Genomic DNA, 23438 nt, shown 5'->3' with positions numbered 1-23438 from the left:
AACATCGCCTTACGCGTTTCGGGAAAACATTCCCTTAATCATAGGCATCTCATATCATAACAATTTTTTCCCAAAATCCTAACAATTAGGGGGTTATTTATCAAAGTCCGAATTTATCTCAATATTTTCTGCTACAAACTCCAATCAAATCCGCTCAGGGTTTTTACTCTTATTTATTATTACATTTTCCCCAAAATTTGCTTTGCGGGAAAAAATCATATTTTCCAGAATTTCTGACTTTTTCATCTGATTTTCAAAATTTTCACCCGAAAACTTCGGGGTATTGCCGAAACCCATCGCACATCAAAAAATCATTGGGACTTCTCCCATGGACATATATGCAACCTCAACAGGTCTAAGATGTCAGATTTTCAGATTCTGACTTTTCCATCCTTGGGGTTTAATAAATTCTGAAAAATTTGTGATTTTTTAAAAGTCCGATTTTATAAAAAAAATTTGATTTTTGTATTCAGAGTTTAGTAAATAAACCCCTTAGAGTCTTATTTATTAAAGGATGGATTTTAGTGATTTTAGAGGTTTTTGAAACCACGACTAAACTCACAAACTCTAAAACCACGGTCGTCATTGAGTTTATTATTAAAATATAATAAGTACGAATGAAAAAACACTAAATAATGCTCTAAAAACTTGAAAACCTCTAAAATGTTCATTTTTTTTGAAAATTTTTTAAAAACTTCTGAAAGTCCAAATTGATTAAAAGAGGTCCAATAAGATCAGCGCAGCTTCCATTGACATCTATAGGACTTTGACAGCTTTTAATTGACAAAGTTTTACATTAAAGCTTTTGTGGTTTTTATCAGCTTTTTAGAAATATAATTTACACTACACAAAAAGGTGTTGTGGCTCTATATATGGTCATGGAACTCCTTGGTTCTAATAATGACATATAAATTCCCTTTATAAAAAAACACATAGTAATCCAACAAGACAGAAAACACAAAAAAGTACAAGACACCTTTCTTGAGAACGGGGTGAAAAATCTTTTATACAGGAGTAAAATTAAAAAAAGTTAATCATTATATTGTCCGCTAACTTATTATTAGGGATGTAGCGAACTGTTCGCCGGCGAACTAGTTCGCGCGAACTTCGACTGTTCGCGTCCGCCGCAAGTTCGCGAACGTCGCGCGACGTTCGCCAATAGGCGTTCGCGTCAAAATCGTTCGACCATTCGATCGCTAAAATCGAACGATTGTCGTTCGAATCAAACGATCGAAGCCATTGGATTGAATGAAATCATTCGATCGAATGGCTTCGATCGTTCGATTCGAACGAAAATCGTTCGATCGAACGATTAAAATCCTTCGATCGTTCGAATCGAACGATTTTCGGATGTTCGAAGTTCGCAAACTGTTCGCGAACTGTTCGCATTTTTTGCCGGTGTTCGCGAACGGCGTTCGCGAACACATACTCGGCAGTTCGCTACATCCCTACTTATTATCATAGGAAGCATAAACAGACACATGAAAACATACAACTACCAATATTCCATTATCTACGGAGGAAAAAAAAACATTCCGCAAACTAAATAAACAACTGTAGGGAAAATTAATTAAGTTTGACGAATGAAAAGATCAAACAGAACAGACATGTTAACTGATGATGACAAATAAAGATTATTTTGTATCACTCAGTATCCAGTTGTCCTATGACCAACAGAAGAACTCAATATTCAGCAGGCAGACATTATATTAAACATACATTAAACCACAATTTAGATAATTCAGAAAGAAAAACTAAAATAGAAGAAAAGTGCAACTCTAATGCATGCAGTACTTAACACTCTAGGACAGTATATAACAGCAGCATAAAAACGCAGTCTCCCTTATAGTTAAAGGAAAATGATACCCCAAAATGAATACTTAAGCAACAGTTTATATCAAATAAAGTGGACTATTAAAGACTCTTGCCAAACTTGTATATTTATTTAAGTAAATATTGGCCTTCTACATCTCTTGCCTTGAATCATTGGGGTAAATTTACTAAGAGGGGTAAATTTACTAAGAGGCGAAAATTCGCCAGGGACGGCTTCGCACCCATTGATGCACTTCGCCGGACCAAAATTCGCTCAGACAACGTCCAGGGTGCCGATCGATGGCGAATTTTCGCTAGCGTTACTTCGGCAATTAAATCGAAGATGTGATAGCGTTCAATTAACCCTAGCACAACTTCGTTAGAGGTCTTCACTCAGGCTAATTTGCATCCGGTGGGAAATTATAAAGTTGAATGGAGGTATATGTTGCAGCAAATACATTAAACAGGTCCACGGAACCTTAATAAAGAAAATAGAGTTGTTATAATGCCCTACACATAAGCCCACTGTATAGTTGATGTTCCATATGTTAGAAAATGTATGGGGGAACCCGGTTACCCGAAAAATTTTTAAGGGAATTTTGCAGGCTATCATTCTAAAAAAAGGAAAAGACGCCAGCGTTTTTTGGGAAATAGAAACTTTTTTCACTAAAAATATAATGTAAGTAACTATGCACTCTAATGCACTTCACCTGGTCTGAGCTGGTGAAGGCAAGTCTGGCGAAAGAGGTAACGTTCAGTAAAATCAGCAGAATTTGCGTCCATTCGCCATAGTGAAAATTTGCCTGGAGATAGAGTGCGAATGAGTGCTAGCATCTGTCTCTTTCGCTAGCGAAGTTATGCCTGCGCTGGTTAGTAAATCGGCAAAGTGCCCAAAAGCAGTTAAGCTGGCGATGATAAATTTAGATTTTCAAATTTTTTTCAAATTCAAATCTAATTTGGACTATTCCCTCGTCGAAGTACACAAAAAAATAGCTCAAAATTCGAATTTTTTTCATTTGAAAATTCACCTCGACCTTTGATAAATCTGCCCCTACATGTTCTTCCAAACACAATACAGTCACACTACAATTTGCAAAAAAAAAAAGTATATATTTTTTTAAGCATACAGGGGCCCACCGAATGACATATTATTCACAAGATCTACCCTGTGCTTTCTGCTCTATGCTTGGGAGTCAATAGGCAATCTGGTATTACCAAGACACAATATTTGGTAATACGACAGTAATGCCTCTAAAACTCACTATCAAGCAAGATTTATTTCTCTTCCACAAGAGGAACATTACTGGGATACAACCAAAGTTTTTGACATGAAACAAACCATTTGTCAGAACCAGAACCATTTTTTTTTCTGCACACAATTTATTAAGCATCAATAAATGCTGCCTGAAATCAGTAATAGTCAAGAAATATATCAGACAGCGCTATAATACTACTACTACTAATAAGAAGAAGAAAAATATTTAACATTTTAAATGCAACATTCAAATAAAGTCAAATATTTATCAGAGTATGGGAATCACACGCTATAAGCAGGGTACCTGCATTAAATATTTATTATATTTCCACACACAACATGTTTCGGGCACCAAGGCCCTTTATCACACTTGATAAAGGGCCTTGGTGCCCGAAACATGTTGTGTGTGGAAATATAATAAATATTTAATGCAGGTACCCTGCTTATAGCGTGTGATTCCCATACTCTGATAAATATTTGACTTATACGAGGAAGCCAAGGACGGAGCTTCCAGGGAAACACTACGCTTTTCTATAGCAAAAGAGCGACTAATGGATGCAAATTGATTATGGATTCAAATAAAGTCGTATTCATTTTTAAAACTTTTTGGAGCAAATTTTTGCAACCAAAGCATTTTTTCCATAGGAATACAAAAAAACATGTAAAAATGCACTAAAATAAGAGAACGAACTCTGCATTTGTGACCAGGTTAGAGCGTTAGTTTCATTTTAAAGACGTTTATAGTTTAAATTAAAACAAACGATGAAAATAAAATGTATTTTGTAATAGATGTAATAATGTGTTTACAACAAAACTCATACGTATTAAGTTTTGTTTCTAAAGTGTTCTCTTTTTATATTATGCTATACTGCTATTTCCAAAAATTGCCTATTTTACAGAACCACAGTGCTAAACTGAAGGGGGAGGGGTCATTTATTTCTTGCGTGTAGTCTGTATTCTACTATTCAATACCAAATGGAAGCCTTTTGAAAAAAAAACTATAATTATGCTACAACTGCACAAACAAACAAAACATGGCTTTTAAAGCCTATGTAAGAATCATTAGTGCCATTAACCATTTTTCTGTATTAAAGGTCAAAAAGAAGTGCACAGGAACTCATTGAGCTGAGAGAAGAAGTAAATTAGCATATGCGGTGTAGAATGTATTGATAGACACCTTCAACAACTGAAGGATTATTTAATACCTACTGTGCATTTATCTGTAAGGAATACTTAACTACAAACTACCTGCTTCCCAGGAGGCAGCCATCTTGCTGTTTGTAACATTCATAGTACAAAACAGATTGTAATACCTTAAAGATCATTATGAGTCCCTTTGATATTATTTTAAAAACAGCAATATTAACCTGTCCCTTTATCATTTAAAAAGAAATAAAAGAACAGCTTCAGAGGAAAAATAATAATTCATTTTATTTTCAGTGTAGAAAGGAATTAAAAAATGAAAGCAATATTAAAGCACAAAAGATACCAGACCTTTAGATAAAGCCCATACGTAACTACTCAGCTGTCAACCACTTTTTTGGCAAATATGAACACATATTTTAAAAAAATATTTTAACATTTTGTGCTTTCACTATAGGGGCAACACGTTGTAACACGATATATATGGATCTAAGTACATAAACAAGAACATTATTTCATTATATATAGACATTCAGGGACACATTTACTTAGCTTGAGTGAATGATTAGAATAAAAAATACTTCAAATTTTTTTTGGCTACTTCGAACATCGAATTGGCTACTTCGACCTTCGACTACGACTTCGAATCGAACAATTCAAGCTAAAAATCGTTCGACTATTCAACCATTCGATAGTCGAAGTACTGTCTCTTTAAATAAAACTTCAACCACCTACTTTGCCACCTAAAACCTACCGAGCACCAATGTTAGCCTATGGGGAAGGTCCCCATAGGCTTTCTAACCAATTTCTGATCGAATTCGATATTCAAAGTCGAAGGATTTAACTTCGAGGATCGAATATCGAGGGTTAATTAACCCTCGATATTCGACCAATAGTAAATGTGCCCAATAATGTAGAGATGATATTCTTCTTCGTTTAATGTTTTCTTTTACATAAAATAAAAAAATAAAACAACTTTTCTATATGCACGAGAAAACTTTTAATTTTGAAATACCCTTACCCCAAGCAGGTCAATACCAAACATACCCCCCTACCAGAAATCAGAATACTTTTTGCAAAGCCAAGACACATGCCAAATGACAAAAATATGCTTTTGCATAATATTCATATTCTAAAACTCACTGCATTTAAACACTGCAACATACTGTAACTTATTGCAAATAATTATTTTCACTAGTTGTTTACCAAACTCCAAAATGTAAACAAATATGATTTTTCATGGGTATCCATATGTATTTTTTTTTTAAGAAAGAGCATATTTTAAAGAATTTAGAATAATGGATTGCTTAAATATGTCTTTCTAAGTCAAAGCACAAAAAAACCTGAACATGATTTCACAATCTCCAAAATGGCCACAGGCCTTTCACTTTGGACAAAAACGTCTTCCGGCCATAATCCACCTCATGTGAGGAGTGACAGGTGGATCTCATACATTCTTATCACTACACAAAATGGGAATCTTCCTTTCCTCTATCAGCAGAGAAAAGTCCATACACCCAGGATGCTGAAGAACTTTTATAAACTGATTTTACACCTTATATCAGTGATCCCCAACCAGTAGCTCGTGAGCAACATGTTTCTCTCCAACCCCTTGGATGTTGCTCCCAGTGGCCTCAAAGCAGGAACTTATTTTTGAATTCCAGGCTTGGAGACTAGTTTTGGTTGTATAAAAACAGATGTACTGCCAAACATTGCCTCAATGTAGGTTGACAATCCACATAGGGTCTACCAAATGGCCAATCACAGCACTTATTTGGTTGCCCAAGAACATTTTCATGCTTGTGTTGCTCCCCAACTCCTTTTACTTCTGAATGTTGCTCACGGGTTCAAAAGGTTGGGGATCCCTGCCTTATAATATTTAACATACAGTGTACATGGAAAAAAAATATATAAATATATCCTTGTTTTTCCTTGACAACATTTATCTTGAGATCAATAAGACACAGTTAGACTCTTTACATTAACATTGATGGCTGCAGTAATAACCTTTGTATTGATGTGGGTTATATATAATACTTATAATTTAATGTATTTCCCTTTGAAAGCGTTGCCCACAATGTTAGGCCTATATAAAAAATAAAGTACAACTATTAATCAGCTTGGCAGTACAAGAAAAGAGCTGACTTACTAATTACTCAAGGCCTCAACAATTGCTGCATTAATGATGTAGTTCTTAAGAATACAATGGCAGACGCAGCTAGCAATCCATAAACAGCACAGTCAATCTGCTGAAGAGACCTCCACTCTGAGATATTCTGTCACGGTGATATTTTTTCAATATGCAGAGGTTTTTTTTTCCCTTACCAGAAGACCATTATTTAATCTAGTTTTGGTGTGAAAAAAGGGCCATTATTAGCTTCCTTAAAGCTGTACTTCATGTTTTGAATCCATAGCGAAGAGCATGAAACACTATAAAACAAGTAATTACAGCTGCTGGTTCCTGATACTTTACATTGTACAGTAATTTTCTAATTAGATATCATAAAGGTTTTCATACCTCCCAAGAAGTCATTTTATCTATGAAAAATATAAATAATTCAAATTTAATATTACACGACTACCTGTAGCTAAAATAACAATCTTAAATATTTACTCTTCGGACTCAAAAAAAGGAATGAACATTTATCTCAGCGGAATTTACAGTTTTTAAATGTTTATGTAATTGAGAATAAATCTTAATGAGAGTGTTTTTTTCTAGTAGGAAAATGTATTGCACAAGTTGAAATTTATATTACAGAGATGATTAACTTGGAAGAACAGCCCGCATAAACAATTTCATCGTATCCCACATTTGACAGGATTAAAGGAAAACTAAACCCAGAACCTATATTTGAACTTATACACAGAACATTTACCCAACTACAGACCCAAAAGGTATTTTGATAAAAACTAACAGTGAGTTTCAAAGACATAACTTAAAATGTCCACCCTGCTTTAATCTTCTCAGATGTCTTCTTAAAAATACCAGCAGATGATAAAAGAAGGTAATTTTTAGATATGGAGTTTTTTTTAAAAAAATAGCCATAGTGGCTGGAAGTTGGACAACAGTGTCCTTCAAGTCAGTTTGAATTGGGGTGTGCTGGTTTATAATGCTTGCATCCTGAAGGTAATGCCATTGAACCTCACCCTTTCCACCATTGATACTGGATAAGCAAAGTGCATAGTCAGGACAAAAGCATGATTGTCCTGCACATGTGCCAATCAGGAACCACATTGTAATTATGGGGAAAAAGCAAGAAATTAGTATTTCAAGTCTTAAGGAAAAACTTAAATTTAGGGATGCAAACAGCAGACATTGAGATGTCTAATACCTTTACTATGGGGAATCGAAATTGTGTGTGGGGGGGTGTAAGTATCAGAAAATGGTTCAGTTCACCTTTAAGCAGTGATAGTTTGCGCTATTTCAAACAAATACTAACAACTATAGATTTTAAAATACATAAAATGTTGTGTTTGCTATGTAAGAAATAATGTGCTTCTACTTATAACAATGGAAAACAAATGTGATCATAATACCAATACATAGTGATGGGCGAATCTGTGCCATTTTGATTCGCTGAACAATTTGCGAATTTACAGCGAAATTCGCAAAGCAGCGAAAAATTTGAGAAATGCATTGAAGTCAATGGCCGTCCGAATAATTTTGACGCATGACAATTTTGACGCGTGCCAAATGTTTTTTTGAAGCAGTGGATTTTTTGGCAACGAATTGTCGTCACAGTTCATGAATTAATTGGCTTGCAGCAAAACGTGGAAAGTGGCTGCAAATTTGTGTCTGACAAATTGATTCGCCCATCACTACAAATACACTGGATTTACATTAAATATGCAGGTGTACATGGCTCCTTAACCAAGTTAGCCGATAGCGTCGCAAAAAGAACGTGGTAGGCGCAAACTGGAAGTCGGTAACCGACAGTGCAAGGAAACAGGCAGGTAAAGCAGGTGGAAGAGCTCAACCAAAACCCGCCCGCAAGAGGTGTGCTGAGGTCGGCCCGAACCCATCCGACTCGGGGTCCCGCTGGTATCAGGCCAGCCCTCACATCACTAGTTCACTTTACAACTGTTCATTCCTACTAAGGAGCACTGGAAATCCTATGGAAATAGCCCAGTTTTTTGGTGAATTGGGTTAGAAATTTTGGGTGGTGGCCAAAAATTACTTTGGGGGGAAAGACGGTGGACTTAAAGGGCAAGTAAAGTCTAAATGAGAATAAGGCTATAAATGCTGTATTTTGTATATTAAACATAAACATGAACTTAATGCACCACAAGCCTAATCAAACAAATGATTTATGCTTTCAAAGTTGACTACAGGGGGTCACCATCTTGTAAATTTGTTAAACATCTTTGCAAGACCAAGACACATGCTCAGTGTGGTCTTGGCTGCTTAAGGATTGTCATTAATTATCAAAACAGGGAAACAAACAAAGCTGCTTGAGTTCTGCATGGCTGGGAGAAAAGGCAGGGTCTCCCCCTGCTGTTCATAAGTAAGAATGTTTCCCGTCTGACAATTCCTATCCACAGCAGTAAATGAAGGGAGAATTTCACTGCATACAGTCAGGTTTCTTATAAAAACGGTACACATTTTTTAATTAAAGTATATTAGAGATAGGTTTCTTTTTCATTAAAGAAAGTAAAAATGGGATTTTATTTTTTTGCCTTTACATGCCCTTTAATACAAGATGTTCAATTGCCTTCATTTTTGTATAGATGGGTGTTTGAAACTAAAGGGTTACTAGCTGGAAAACTCATGTATGAAGGGCATCAGTAGTTTTCAATATTTAAAGTTAGGTTCAAAGCAGATATGGGTGAAAAGAATTGTTTTCCCTTGAAGAGGAAATGGTCCCCACTTTTTGACTGGAGCTTGTTCAGTTGGGATGAAGAAAAGGTGCGTTCTCCTGTAGGATAAATAAAGATGGCAAACTACCGTAAACAATATACAGTATCAACTGTCAATACTGTTTAATCACTATGTAATGCATTTACTCTCTCCTTTCTGTTTCCTCTCTTCTTTGTGAATCCTTCCTTGTTGAAACCTCTGTTAGAAGACATTCAATGACCATAGAAATTAAATAACAAGTGAAAAATGAGAAACTTGGACAGAAGGCTCATGAGCCAACTATGAGTATGCTGTCCTTTACATGGTTTCCTCCCATGGCTGGCCACAGTGGTGTTTACTGGAGGTGCGGGGGAAATTTTCACACCTGGACCTGCACTCCCTTGGGGCCTGGTGGAATCACAATAAGTCATATCGTGTTTGGCAAATTTTCCAGTGCACACATCAGGAATGCAGTGGAAGATGATTCCGGCCTACCTGTGGTTCCTACCACAGGTTGACCCCAACAAGGAAAAAAAGGTTGGTTAATAGGCACCTATGAATTTGGTGCCAATTGGAAATTAGATTGTAAGCTCCATTGGAGCAGAAATTGTTGTAAAACAAAAACTTGTAAAGCACTAAATATATTTCAGTTGTGTGCATGTGTACGATTTATGTATTTATGTAAAATACATTTTAAAGAAATTAAGAACAATTATACAATATGTTTTAAATCAGCAGGCTAAAGAGGGGACTATTTTTTGCATTTGACCCAGATATTTCTAATAGCAGAGTTCAGTCTTCCAGCCAAACGCTCAGCAAAGACAATTCTCCTCTCCAAGTTCTACATAACAGTTATTGTCTAATCCAAAACTGTCCTAGTTTAGCTTGAAGGGGAAAAAAGGCACAATATAATAAAACCACATAGAAAAGTAAAAATACATTATTTAATGGGTTCATCTTTACTGTTCTGAAAGCTAAGCATTTTGAATGATTGCTGAAGTTTTGTGTTTTAATAAATTACCTAAATGGATCTTCATGATAAATGTCAGTAAGAGGCTCTACGAGAGCTTAGCATTGCCTATAAAAATCGATTCAGAAATAAATATTTAATGGCTCTCTAATTTGTCTGGCACTAAGACATTACATTAACAGAAGTGTTCAAATGAAAGTGGAAATTAAAACAGAAGTAGTACGAATTGGGAAATGCAGTCTGAAATATACTACAAAACAACTTTATTTTTTGACAAAGACATTTTAATAGGCATGGCGATAAGCAATCTGCTAAATGGAAGTAAAAAAAAAGTATTTAATTTATACCAAATTAATTTGGATTATTATAGAATCGAATTTGCTACCAAAAGAACATCTCTTTGATTCAGTGATATACATTTCAACAAGTTAAAAAAAGGTGTTTTACAAAGAAATGCAATTTCATAATCAACCATATACAATTAATTTCCAAATGTGTAGGAATAGCCACAGTTTAATCACATTGAAACAGTCTGTACGTCGCCTTAATAGCAGTATGACTAAAGAAAAATCCTAGGGCCTGAAGGAGGCATTGCAAAAAAAGCCACAATTCATTTGAACAAGTACTATGTACTGTATGAACAATTATTATGTTACATGTAAAGGGTATGAACAAGAATGTATTTATATTTAACAATGAATTCTCTTTAGCTCTTGATACAGCTGCCTTTCTCAGGACATCACTGTTCTCAACTTAACCTTCATTTGTCGTGAGCACATTAATTCAATTGACTGTCCAAAAGTGCTCCTAGACTGGTGAATGCCATTGGGAGAATGAAAAACCTTCCCTGGCTTACCTAAAACTGAAATGTATATGTTTTACCTACAGTTTGCATGACCTGACATACTGTACTCCTTATTTTCTCTGCTTAGCTCTTTTATTAATCTCCAATTCTTAGGTATTTGCTGTTGTATTCTTGCTACCCTTAACAATATCCACTGCCTGCCCCAATATCCAACTACCATTCTCCAGAGATAAAATCTACATTAGGCCAGAAATAATTTTTGCACCACCGCAACCAATCAATAAATACATTTCCACCACAATTTTGTTTTTATCCCTAGAACATTAAAAGCATTGACTAACTATTCTTACCTGCTCATTCTCTGCCTTTTTTATATACACTTTTCCTTCACTTACCTTTGATGGCCCCTATGTGAACTGGTAACCTATAGCAGGCTCTGTCAGGCAGTACACCTGGTTTTTATACAAACAAAACTTCCCTCCACGCCAGAAATTCCAAAATCAGCACCTGCTTTGAGGCCACCGTGAACAACATCCAAGGAGTTGGTGAGCAAGATGTTGCACAAGCCACTGTTTGGGGATCTAATGGAAAGCCTTTTGAGAACACAAGAGGTGGTGATAGCAGCAGATGACCAAACTCTCATAATGTAACTTGTCCTGCATTACTACAAGAAGACACTTAATAAAATTATAGGTCTGCACTTGGTAGTGGTTTCAAAATGGTTTAGGTTCTTTGTTTACAACTCAATATATTAAAAGGAAGATCTTGCAACTTTAGTCAATATAATAATTTGAGAAAAGAGTGATTTCTGCTTCATTATACAGTATAAGTAAAATTAACTTAAAAGTCCTTACATAGAATTTTTAATTTAGTATCCACCTCAATAAAATACCCACTGCCAGTCAAAATTTTCTGTTTGGTGTTAATGTTTTATTACACTTTAACACTAGGGATGGGCGATTTTTTTCGCCTCGTTTCACCATAAAAAAACACCATTGCGAAACGACAATTTATTTCTACCAACTCCATGCTTAAAGGGATACTGGCAAGACTTTGGTGGCGTTCTTTGGCAGCATTAAAGGTATTTTTATATTACTGTGCACCTTACAAATTCATTATACTACAGAATATATTACATTACAGTATCTTTAATAATTGTTTTTGTGTTATGCTTTGCATTTGATATTATCAGAAGCAGTGCAAAGCAGACAAATAGCAGGGGACCTTTTTACCCATAAAGTGGATCACCGTACCAGAGGCCACCCCTTTAGACTAGAAGAAAAGAACTTTCATTTGAAGCAACGTAGAGGGTTCTTCACAGTCAGGACAGTGAGGTTGTGGAATGCACTGCCGGGTGATGTTGTGATGGCTGATTCAGTTAATGCCTTTAAGAATGGCTTGGATGATTTTTTGGATAGACATAATATTGAAGACTAATGTGATACTAAACTCTATAGTTAGTATAGGTATGGGTATATAGAATTTGTGTGAAAGTAGGGAGGGGTGTGTGTATGGGGCTGGGTTTTCATTTGGAGGGGTTGAACTTGATGGACTTTGTCTTTTTTCAACCCAATTTAACTATGTAACTATGAAACTATGTAAACTTTAACCTGTAGAAACCGCAAAACACATTTCACACTGATCACAACACTACTTCAGGGCCCTTCAGTAAGTGTGCCCCCACATGAATGAACAAAATGAGATATACAGTAAGTTTTGTACACTCATATAATGGGGGGGTTTTTTTCATCAATGAATTAAGCAAATTTCATACACAGCTCTGGCTAAATGTACGTGACTTCCCCTACTGTACCGGGATCATCAGCGCTACATACTCAGAATTATGTTTCGTGCTGTTATAATGTTCCCATTAGTTGACAAGACAATGTTCTTTAATCTCAAATATGAATTTTTAGTGTTTGTTTTTAATAATAAAAACTTTAATTTACCTACAATGCATTTTTTCACCTTTAAAGTTCACTTATATTTTGAACAATGTTGCTGCTTCAGGGATATGTGGAAATCAGGGATATGTGGATCAGTTCAGTATACTAACAGTTCTACTATTAAACATAGAATAATATATTATAATACACAAAAGCCATGAATATCCTGTAAATTATATCCTTATAAACGGTGAGTTCTGATGTCATCAGTTATAAACAGTGAGTTCTGATGTCATTTCTGTCACATGACTCACTGAAACTTGTGTATTATAATAAATAAAGTACCCCCAGTTGAAAAATATGAGGATATTAGAAGTTACCTCGGAGTTCCATGACCTGTATAAAAACACTCGGCCTTCGGCCTCGTGTTTTTATATGGTCATGAAACTCCTCGGTAACTTATAATATCCTTATATTTTACAAGAGGGGGTACTTTATTCACTATATATTCCTAATCGTTTTCTGTGTAATTTTCTGACATAAGTGACTGGTTGTTGTGATGCTCCCTCCTGCTTTCTGCAGGAAAGCATCTGACTTCTAACTTTCTAATGTAATAATGGGCTTTTACTAAGACAACTTTTTTACATGTCATTGTTTTTAAATACTTTGATAGAGTTTCCACTTGTCAAATAAACTTGTTAATAAACATGTTCATTAATGTAAAGCTGGCCATAGATGTTGAGATTTTTAAAAGATCAGATCCTGATCGTGAGACCACGATCTTCTCAGAACGATCGTACGAATTTACCATCAACTAAAAAGACCAATTTGCCAGGAAAACAAAGGGGAGCCACCTGCTTGGCCCTGCAAACATAGATTGTACTGGGACCGACAAAGATTTTTTGACCTGGCCAATCAATTTCCCGACAGATGTCGGCCGAAAAATCGTAAGATGTACAATCGTTCGAATACCACTAACCGCACAATAATTTCGAAGGATGGGGAGCTTTAGACTCAGGGCAACAAATGTGTTCTGGTTACATCTCTGGTTTATTTAGTTATAAACATAAAAGGATAGTAAACTGCTATTTGTTCCAGTACAGGTATAGGACTCGTTATCTGGAGACCCGAATTACGGAAAGGCCGTCTCTCATAGACTCCATTTCATCAGAAATAATCCAGATTTTTAAAAATGATTTCCTTTTTCTCTGTAATAAGAAAACACTACCTTATACTTGATCCAAACTAAGATATAATTAATTCTTATTGGAAGCAAAACCAGCCTTTTGGGTTTATTTATTGTTTACATGATTTTCTAGTTATTATCATGTATTATCTTTTCACATAGCACAAGTATTATTACATGACACCTCAGGATCATTATGGATGTTTATGACACAATAGGATTTACCTTTAGAGAAAACATAGTGACACAAAGTATCTAGTACACTAGCTATAAGTCAAACAATATTCATATTAAACTAACAAATACACTCAGAGGAATGGTGAACATTTTCAAGGTTACTAAGCAAGTCCAGTGGCTTAGTAATAGCTTAGACTTATCGCTTCTAGATATTATATAGTCTCATACATCCATCTCAGTATCCAGACTGACATTTACCACCCAACCCCCATTAATATCCTTCACTATATAACATGCCTCTGATTAATTCAAGGTTTGCAAAGCTGATGCAAAACATCATTATGAGCCTGTACTGCAAACACAAACAAAATCTATTTAATGAACAGGGAGTAAAAGGAAATGATGAATGTTTAAACACTTCTAATTGACCAAAGTAATTACCTTGTACTTAGAGCAAAATTTCCCTCTTATCAGCTTTTTTTACTTGTTTCATTTTCAATTTAAACATCTTAGATTTCTCATTGGCGCTTATGGTTCCTTCAGTTGCCTCTTATAAGGATATTTTACAAGCGGCAGTTCTATGATTTAATGCAAAGTAGCAGTGAGATTTATGTAGGAACAGCCAGCGATGACTATATCAAGGACTCATTAATGCAGGTTAGTGATGGGTGAATTTATCCCATTTATGCTTTGGCGAAAAATTTGCGAATTTCCTGCAAAATTCGTGAAATTCACGAAACAGCAAAAAATTCAGTGAAAAATCGTGAAATCTGAAGTTTCACGAAAAAATCTTGAAATTCTTAGATTTTCATGAAAAAATTGTGTAAATCGGCTGACGCTGGCGTTAAAGTCAATGGAAGTCCGAATACTGTTGACGAGTGCCAATTTAGACGCATTAAAAAATTATGCAGTTGCAGTTCTTTCACACTAATGTTTATCGTTAATAAAAAAATAACTTTTTATGCAATCCATTCCCCAGGCATGTTAGGCATGTATTATAGAGAAGAGGGTGCCCAGCATTAGTGCACAGGTATTTACTCATAGTAAGCTGATCAACTTTGAGAATATTTCCGATCATGTCTGGAGGTTTCCACATCTTGTAGCATATGAAACTGATGTAACATGCTAACTGTATGTATGGAACTCTTAACACCAATGTCCCACAGGAGCCTGATGGAGGCTTTGCTTCAGGTACAAAGTCACTGAGAAGCAGGTACACTGAAATACTGTAGTTATTGGCTACTTCAAACATTTCAGCTCTATGCAAGCAAAAGTAGGCCTCCCAGCCTGCCTCTAGGAAATCCACAGGGCTTGTGCCTATGGTGGCACAAAATGTAGGGTGATTGGAAATGCTTATATTTTAATTCTGTTTCAATAAATTTATTTTCACTTTTTTATTTCTGGCCCTGTGGATTTCACACTTTTGCTTGCATAGCTAATGGTTTTCCACTCCCTGAGAGCCAGTTGGGAGCCAGTATGATTCCACTTCATTCGAGCATGGATGCCTTTTCATATACTTATGAAAACTATATGTACAAGTTTGTTTATACGAAGCAAAAAGGAGATCAGTGCTGTCAGTGAGTCATGGTAAGTGAAATACAAAAAAAAACACAACAGCTCTCAATGATGAAAGCAGAATGCTTTGAAAATATTCCCCAATCCTTTTTGCAGAAGTCCATAGCAATTTAACAAGGCTACATTCCGTTACATATGTCTTGTTCACTCTGCTGGCAATTGATACGAGCTGAACATTACTGATTATTTTGATGTGTCAGGTTTAGTAAATGGAAATATTAATGCATTTATTTTTGCATAATTACATGGACTGCACAATTCCTATGTCTCTCACTGAGATTCCCTTGCCGTGCCAATTAAATAGGATTTAAAGTACTGGTTTTATGGTCTGGTTTAGATCAAACACACAGGGGCACATTTACTAAGGCTCGAATATCGAGGGTTAATTAACCATCAAATTCGACCCTCGAAGTTAAATCCTTCAAATTCGAATATCGAATTCGAAGGATTTTGCGCAAATACGATTTTTCTTCGATCAAAAAAAGCTTAGGAAACATTGTACCTCGGTAGGTTGAAACTACCGAAGTATGTCGTCAAAGTTTTTTTTAAAGAGACAGTACTTCGACTATCGAATGGTCGAATAGTCGAATGATTTTTACTTCGAATCATTCTAATCGAAGTCGAAGGTCGTAGTAGCCTATTCGATGGTCGAAGTACCCAAAAAAAACTTAGAAATTCAAAGTTTTTTTATATACGAATCCTTCACTAAAGCTTAGTAAATGTACCCCACAGAGTTCTGTATCTCTATCAGACCCTCACGTTCATTTTGGATAAGATATTTTGAACATAGCCATTTTGACAAAATTCAAAGGTAGTTAAGGGGCCTTTGGGCTTGTGAGCATTGCCCGTTGTTAGGTCTAATTTGTTAGTATCTGGGTGTGATTCTGTCTTGCTTTGATTCTGGTTGTGATCCTGACTATTCTGAACTCTGCCAAATCTGACCCTTGCCTGCTTGGCTATTCTGAACTCTTCTGGGATTGACCCTTGCCTGCCTGACTCTTTGAACGCTGCCTGTACCAACCCTGGCCTGATTGACCTTGCTTGAACTTCGCCTGTACCGACCCCGGCCTGCCTGACTATGCTTTTCGTCTACTCCCTGAACTGTTACCTCCCATCCAAAACCTTGGAAACACACATGCCCCTTTGCTCATTCAGAACACTTGCTTTGCTCCTCTCAAGTTCAGACCTGGTGGCATCTGAGTAGCTGAGGGCTTCTCCCGAGGCCAAAGGCTACAGGCAGAAGATTGAGCCGTGACTAAGCACTGAATTTAGGAAGCCGTACGTGACACCTTTAATACGAATGAGACCTGAAGAGTTCACCATAAATGTGTTAATCTCCAAGCACATTGTCAAGTCCAGAAAGCCAGACAATTTCTCATTTGATTCAATGTGTGTACCTATCCTATGATAAGTTTTATTATGCCACTATTCATAAAATTACTTTAACGTGAAGCTAAATCCCCTGCTCTAAATGAATAACTAATCACAGGAGATATTTATCATCTCAAGTTTCTAACGTGAAAATTGTCAGAATTAATCACCTTGCTCATATTTTTACTATTTCCAGGGCTTCATTTATCATACATTTAAAGTAGCCTGACAGCGACGTGCTGCAATCAAAAGATTCTAGCTTCAGTTCAAACTGAACAGGTAATAAAGACAATGATCTGTAGCCCTGGTTTTTGTTCGCTATTTAGGATATCTCTTCAAATAAACCATTGTACTAATACATCATTTCAACTAAAAACCCCTTTGAAATAATAGAAAGATTTTGAATGATTTTAGTTTTTGAAGCAATGTGAATTAACTGGAAAGGACTTGGTGACAAAAAAATGCAAGGAAATGTCTTTAAGAGCATAATATCAACTTTTTGTGTGTGTGTTCACAGTGTTCCATGGAGTCTATGGTTAACAACATGTAATTCCCATAGAGAAATAAAGCTCCAGCCCAATATTAATTAATACTGTACAGTATATACTATATAACAACCATCCTGAAATGTAACGTCAACTCTATCCTTTCTTTTTTTTGATGACTACAAAAAAAGAACATGAAATCTTATACAAACTTTTAGCTAGTGTTAAATTATTGACTTGCATCCTTTTGTTTTCAAATTGGATAGAATAACTGTTGCATTCATTTCTCTTCTGTGAATGATTAGATGCATGCAAACGCATTCCTAAAATTCTTTGCTGTAACCTGAAATGGTTCATTGAGCTAACACAACCTCCTACTGTGGTTAAACGGTAGAACCAATAAAATCTACTTAGCAATTTCGAATGATTAAAAAACAGAAATTGTACATGAGCCTGGAACTGAAACAACTAAAATTCTACTTTGGATACAGCCTTTTTAGATCGGGGTTTTTCCATAATGCAAAGCATTAATAAAACAAAAGGAATGCTTTGCCATCAACACCGATTTGTTATTATTGTAGTGAATAAGCAGATTAGTAAATAATAAAAATATGTACTTCAACAGAACACTATGGGAAATGGCAATGCTATATTTTGAGATACTGTACATATAAGTATCTGCATACACTGAAACATATTTAGATGGCCAGTCCTTCCCTGGATACACTGTTTAGTTTAATTGGAAACTAATCTTGTCAGCATATCCAGTACCAAGACTCTAAGGGGGTTATTTATCAAGGGCCGAGTATTTCTAAGTTATGGAATGGACCTTATTTATCAAGAAAAAAGTCAGAAAAAATAGGGTCGGACAAACTTCGGAGCTTTCCCCTAAAACTCCAAATTGTTAGTGGTTTCTGCGCAAAAAACTCAGAAAACTATGAAAAAATTATAGTTTTCAGAGTTTTCCTTGCAAAAACCACAAACTTCGGTGCGGACATCAGCGCAGACACTGGGACATTCTCCATTGACTTATACAGGACCTCGAGAGCTTTAAGATGCAGGGGTTTCGGGTTCTGAGTTTTTAGACCATTGGACTTTAATAAATCTCAAAAAATTTGTAAGTTTTTTTTTCTCTGAAAACCACAAATTAATCGAGGTTTGGATATTCGGACCTTGATAAATAACCCCCTAAGAGCTGCAGCCTTTATTTTAAAGGGGTTGTTCAACTTTAAATTAACTTTTAGTAGACCATAATGTTCAGAGACGATATGCAATTGGTCTTTCACTGGCAAATTTTTGCAGCGGTTTTGCGAATTTATTCACCGGCGGCGAATCACAGGAATTCATCGCGAATTCCCGCCTGGCGAATAAATTCGCCCAGCACTAGCTTTTATGGTTGGTCACCAACAAGCTAAATGAGAAGAGGCTTGAGAGTACATAGATTGACCCCATACGCTATCCAGCCAATCATCCCATGGGCCAAACAAACAGATAGTGTATGAAGCCCATACACATTATAGTATTACAGGTATGGTATCCGTTATCCAGAAACGTGTTAAAGTTCAGAATTATGGAATGGAACACCCCCCCCATAGACTTCATTTAACCCAAATAATCCAAATTCTTAAAAATGATTTCCTTTTTTTCTGTAATTATAAAACAGTACCTTGTACTAAATCCAAACTAATATATAATTAATCCTTATTGGAAGCAGAATCAGCCTGTTGAGTTTATTTAGGGGGTTATTTACTAAATTCCGAAATGCACACATTTTACAGAGGTTATAAAAAATTCTGAAGCTTTTTAGTTACAAATATGCAATTTACGATGCACCACTTTTATTTCAATAACTCATTTTAGACAGTGTTACCAATATATGGTTTTTTTTTAATATTGTATTTTTCAGAAATGACAGAAAGCATAAAGGTTGCTAGCTGGAGTCTCAATAGATAAAAGAATTAACAAAGGAAACCCAAGTTGCAAAAAAATTATAAAAAAGTATATTCTGTGAAAACTGAATGTACTTTATACTGTTTTCTATTGTCTACAATTGTTTTATGGCCAGCCCTTCAGAAATTTAAGTCACAATATCACTGTCAAGTCTCCAATTAATCACTGCTACAGAATAGATACAGTTCAATTGAGCAAACCAAATTGTGTCTGATTGCTTAAGCCATTATTTTTGACATCTAAGTGCAAAAGGTCTTCCGGAAATTGATGAAAATAATATAACAGCAAAAGGATGACAAAACCGGTTAAGAGTAAATATCCATATTTATATTCATAGGGAGGCTTAGGAGAGGCAAACATTTTTTGGAGAGGTTAGAGAAGGGCATAAAAAGGATGTAAACGACCTGTTTACTGCTTGTACATTCAGCACAGATTGTGTCTGGCCCCTCTGGCTTGTGTTCGGATCAGAAATATTTTCTGCAGCCATTCAACAGGGAGCAGAGATACTGCTTGAGAAAAAGAAGCTATTCAGTATGCGGCTTAGGAAGGCGTTTAACAAAAATCCCTATAAAATTGCAATGATATACAGAACATGAGAAAAAGGTTCTTGAAAATATGTATTTCAACACTTACGGGCTTATTTATCAAAAATTTAATGTGTGACGTTTAAGAGTTTCTTTCTACTTCAAATAAACTCACATTTAAAACAAATTCAATTTATTTATTAAAAAATGTTAATATAAAAACCTTGATTGAATACAATCATAAAAAACTGGAAAAACTCGATTTTGTGAGTTTACAAGCTCAAACAACTCGAATTTTGTGAGTTTACAAGTCCCAAAAAACAGGAAAAACTTTTTAACTAAAAAAAATAGCTTGAATGTTGCCTTAGACAACTCCCATTTACGTCTACATGAACTTGCAAGCTTTTAAATTAGTATTTTGTGCTTAATAAATATCAAATTCAAAATTATAATAAAAATTTGTCAGTTTTTGTGCACAAAAAATTGAATCATGGCAAAAATTCAAACATTGATAAATCATCCCCTTAATTACAAGCCATTCCAAAAGGCACAAGAGAGTACAAATATGGGACCTGTTATCCAGAATGCTCTGGACCTGGGGTTTTCTGGATAACAGATCTTTCTGTAATTTGGATCTTCATACCTTAATTCTTCTAGAAAATCATGTAAACATTAAATAAACCCAATAGGCTGGTTTTGCTTCCAACAGGGATTAATTATATCTTAGTTTGGATCAAGTAAAAGCTACTGTTCTATTATTACTGAGAAAAAGGAAATCATTTTTAAAAATTTGGTTTATTTTGATAAAATGAAGCTTTAACGATTGGTATCACAAACCCAGAACAAACCCCAGGGTCCCTGCAGCGGCTCAGTCTTCTGCCTTTCACAGCCACCTTTGGCTTCGAGAGGAGCCCTCAGCTACTCGGGTGTCGCCAGGTCTTAGCATGAGAGGACCAGCGATAGAGTTCTGGGTGACCAAGGGAACCGCACTTGGTAGGAACGGAGTACAAGAAGTGTAGCCAAGGGACAGGCCGGGTCAATAACAAAGATCAGACAATATGGTACCAAATCAGGAGCAGAAGCGTAGTCAAGGTCAAAGGCCAGGGTCAGGACAGGTAGCAAAACATCAGAGTCAGATCAGGCAGAGGGTCAAACACAGATATCAATAATAATAATCACACCCAGGAACAACTAAACAGAACCTTAGGTTCTGACTCTTGAATGGCGGGTGCTTGATGCAGTTCATCCAGATGGACAGTTAGTAGTTGCAGGCACTGGTTAACATGGGTTCAACTCCAGGCAGGATATTACAAGAGCCTATGGCACACAGCCTTTCCATAATTCAGAGCTTTCTGGATAATGGGTTTCTGGATAATGGATCCCATACCTGTATATGTTTCTTTGTGCTTCCCAAAATAAGTCAGACACAAAAGCAGCAATGTTCACAAACAGTGGCGTAATTAGATGTTACAGGGCACCACAGCAAATTAATTTTAGGGCCCCCAACATAAGGTTGTCCTGTCTAACCAATACTGTATATATTGAAGTTGATCATTAATTAGGGCCTCTGTAATAGCTATTCCATAATATAGTGGCAAGCAGGACTGTATTTAGGTCTGAGCTGTCCTAAATACGCCCCCTAAGCCGTGCGTGTGACGTCAGCGCTTCATGCGGCGGAAGTGACATCACACGCTGCATGAATGTGACATCGCTTCCGCAAACCAGCCCGACCCCCTACCCCTCACCCCCCCAACTATTTGTCTTGCCTCTATATATTACTGGGCTTTACAGTGGACCACAATAGAGTTGGATGGATAATAATACGACCATAGCAAAGGGATATAAGACAAATGTAATATTTGTCACAGGTCGACAGTACAGTGACTTTAACTAGGGCCTACTATAGGCTGCTTACTTCCTTTACGCTGGAATGAGAACTTTAAATGGTTCCAAATTACAGAATGATCCCTTATCAAAAAACTCTAGGTCCCAAGTATTCTGGATAACAAATCCCATACCTGTATTTTATTTCTCCTAGTGGATACTGAGCCGAGTGTGTGCCAGTCCCTCTGGGTTCTGTGCATTGGGCTACATTAATTTAGCTTCAAGGACAGACAAGTCAGATCATGTTCTATTATACAAACATATAATACAGTGAATGGGTAAGAACACGTATTCCACTGTCATCATACAAAGAGAATTATGATAAATGGTATTTATACATTTGGACTACACTTGTGACTTTGAGCAAATATTTTGTTCCACAACATCATAAATCTGATTAATGCTGAGCAGCCAAAACCAGATACAGCAAAACTAACTTTCCCACCATATGAATGAGGGACCTCTTTAGGGACGTTCCTTAAGTAAAACAACATATTTGCAGCAAGTAATTTAGATTTTTAAATTGGAATTTGGCTCTGCCAGTGCTGAGAGCACAGTTGCGCTCTCCACACTAGCGGACCCCCCTACACCCGCTCAAAATGTATTGTGCCAGGTGTGAGGGGGCAGCATCAGAAAGGCCGCCTAAGGGCAGCAAGAAGCCCCGAAACACCCCTGGGGCTACCTGTTGCCCTTCTCCCTACCGCCCTACTGAAGGTTGTCTGGAACGGGCCTGCAGGCCACACCGTACATGGGGCCCAAAGTGCCTGGGCTGTGGGCTTCTCTCCTCAGGCTCCTGGAACTCTGGCCTGGTCACTTTATGTGTGTTTGTTCCTCTGGGGACTTGCAGAGAGATGGCTGTGTGTGGTTCCTCCCGGCCATCCTGTCTGTGAGAGGGTCCAAAACACTTCACTACTACACCCACTCCAAGCCCACAAACTACACCCACTCCAAGCCCACAAACACTTACCAACTTACATTTTCATGACATAGCGAATTTCTGTGTTTCATCGCCAGCGAATAAATTGACGAAACTGCGTTGAAAATTCACCGGTGAAAAGTCCACCGCGTAAAAAAAATTTAGCCGAGCTTCAGAATAGTCACGAGCATAAATATTCACGCCCATTGACTTTAATGCATTTAGACAAAATAGACCTGCGTATTTAAATTGTTGCGAGCTTCAAATTTGACACACATCAAAGTAATTTTGACGCTCATTGACTTCAAAGCGCTTCACGAATTTTTCACCGTTTTGCAAATTTTGTGATGAATTTGTGAATTTTTTCGGCGAAACGTGATCACCCATCACTACCCAGCAGCAATTTCAATTTGATACGTACGTATGTAGTTGCTGGCAAAGCTTTAGGTCAAGGAACATGCTCAATAGAGGGTTAAAGCTAGAGCTAAGAAATGTATTAACTAATGTATCCAATGTGATAGACTTGCACCAGTTTAATCCCAGCAGGGTGAATTTACAAGGAAGCAGACATCCTGCTAATTAAACAGGGTATTATACATTTCATTCAAGCTCCTGAAAATCATGCCTGTACCCAAAATTATTTCCCTGGCCATCCCCGTCAG

This window comes from Xenopus laevis, chromosome 1S, assembly GCF_017654675.1.
Source record: "Xenopus laevis strain J_2021 chromosome 1S, Xenopus_laevis_v10.1, whole genome shotgun sequence".
Classification (NCBI taxonomy): Eukaryota; Metazoa; Chordata; class Amphibia; order Anura; family Pipidae; genus Xenopus; species Xenopus laevis.
Note: the sequence above shows the minus strand (reverse complement) of the source record.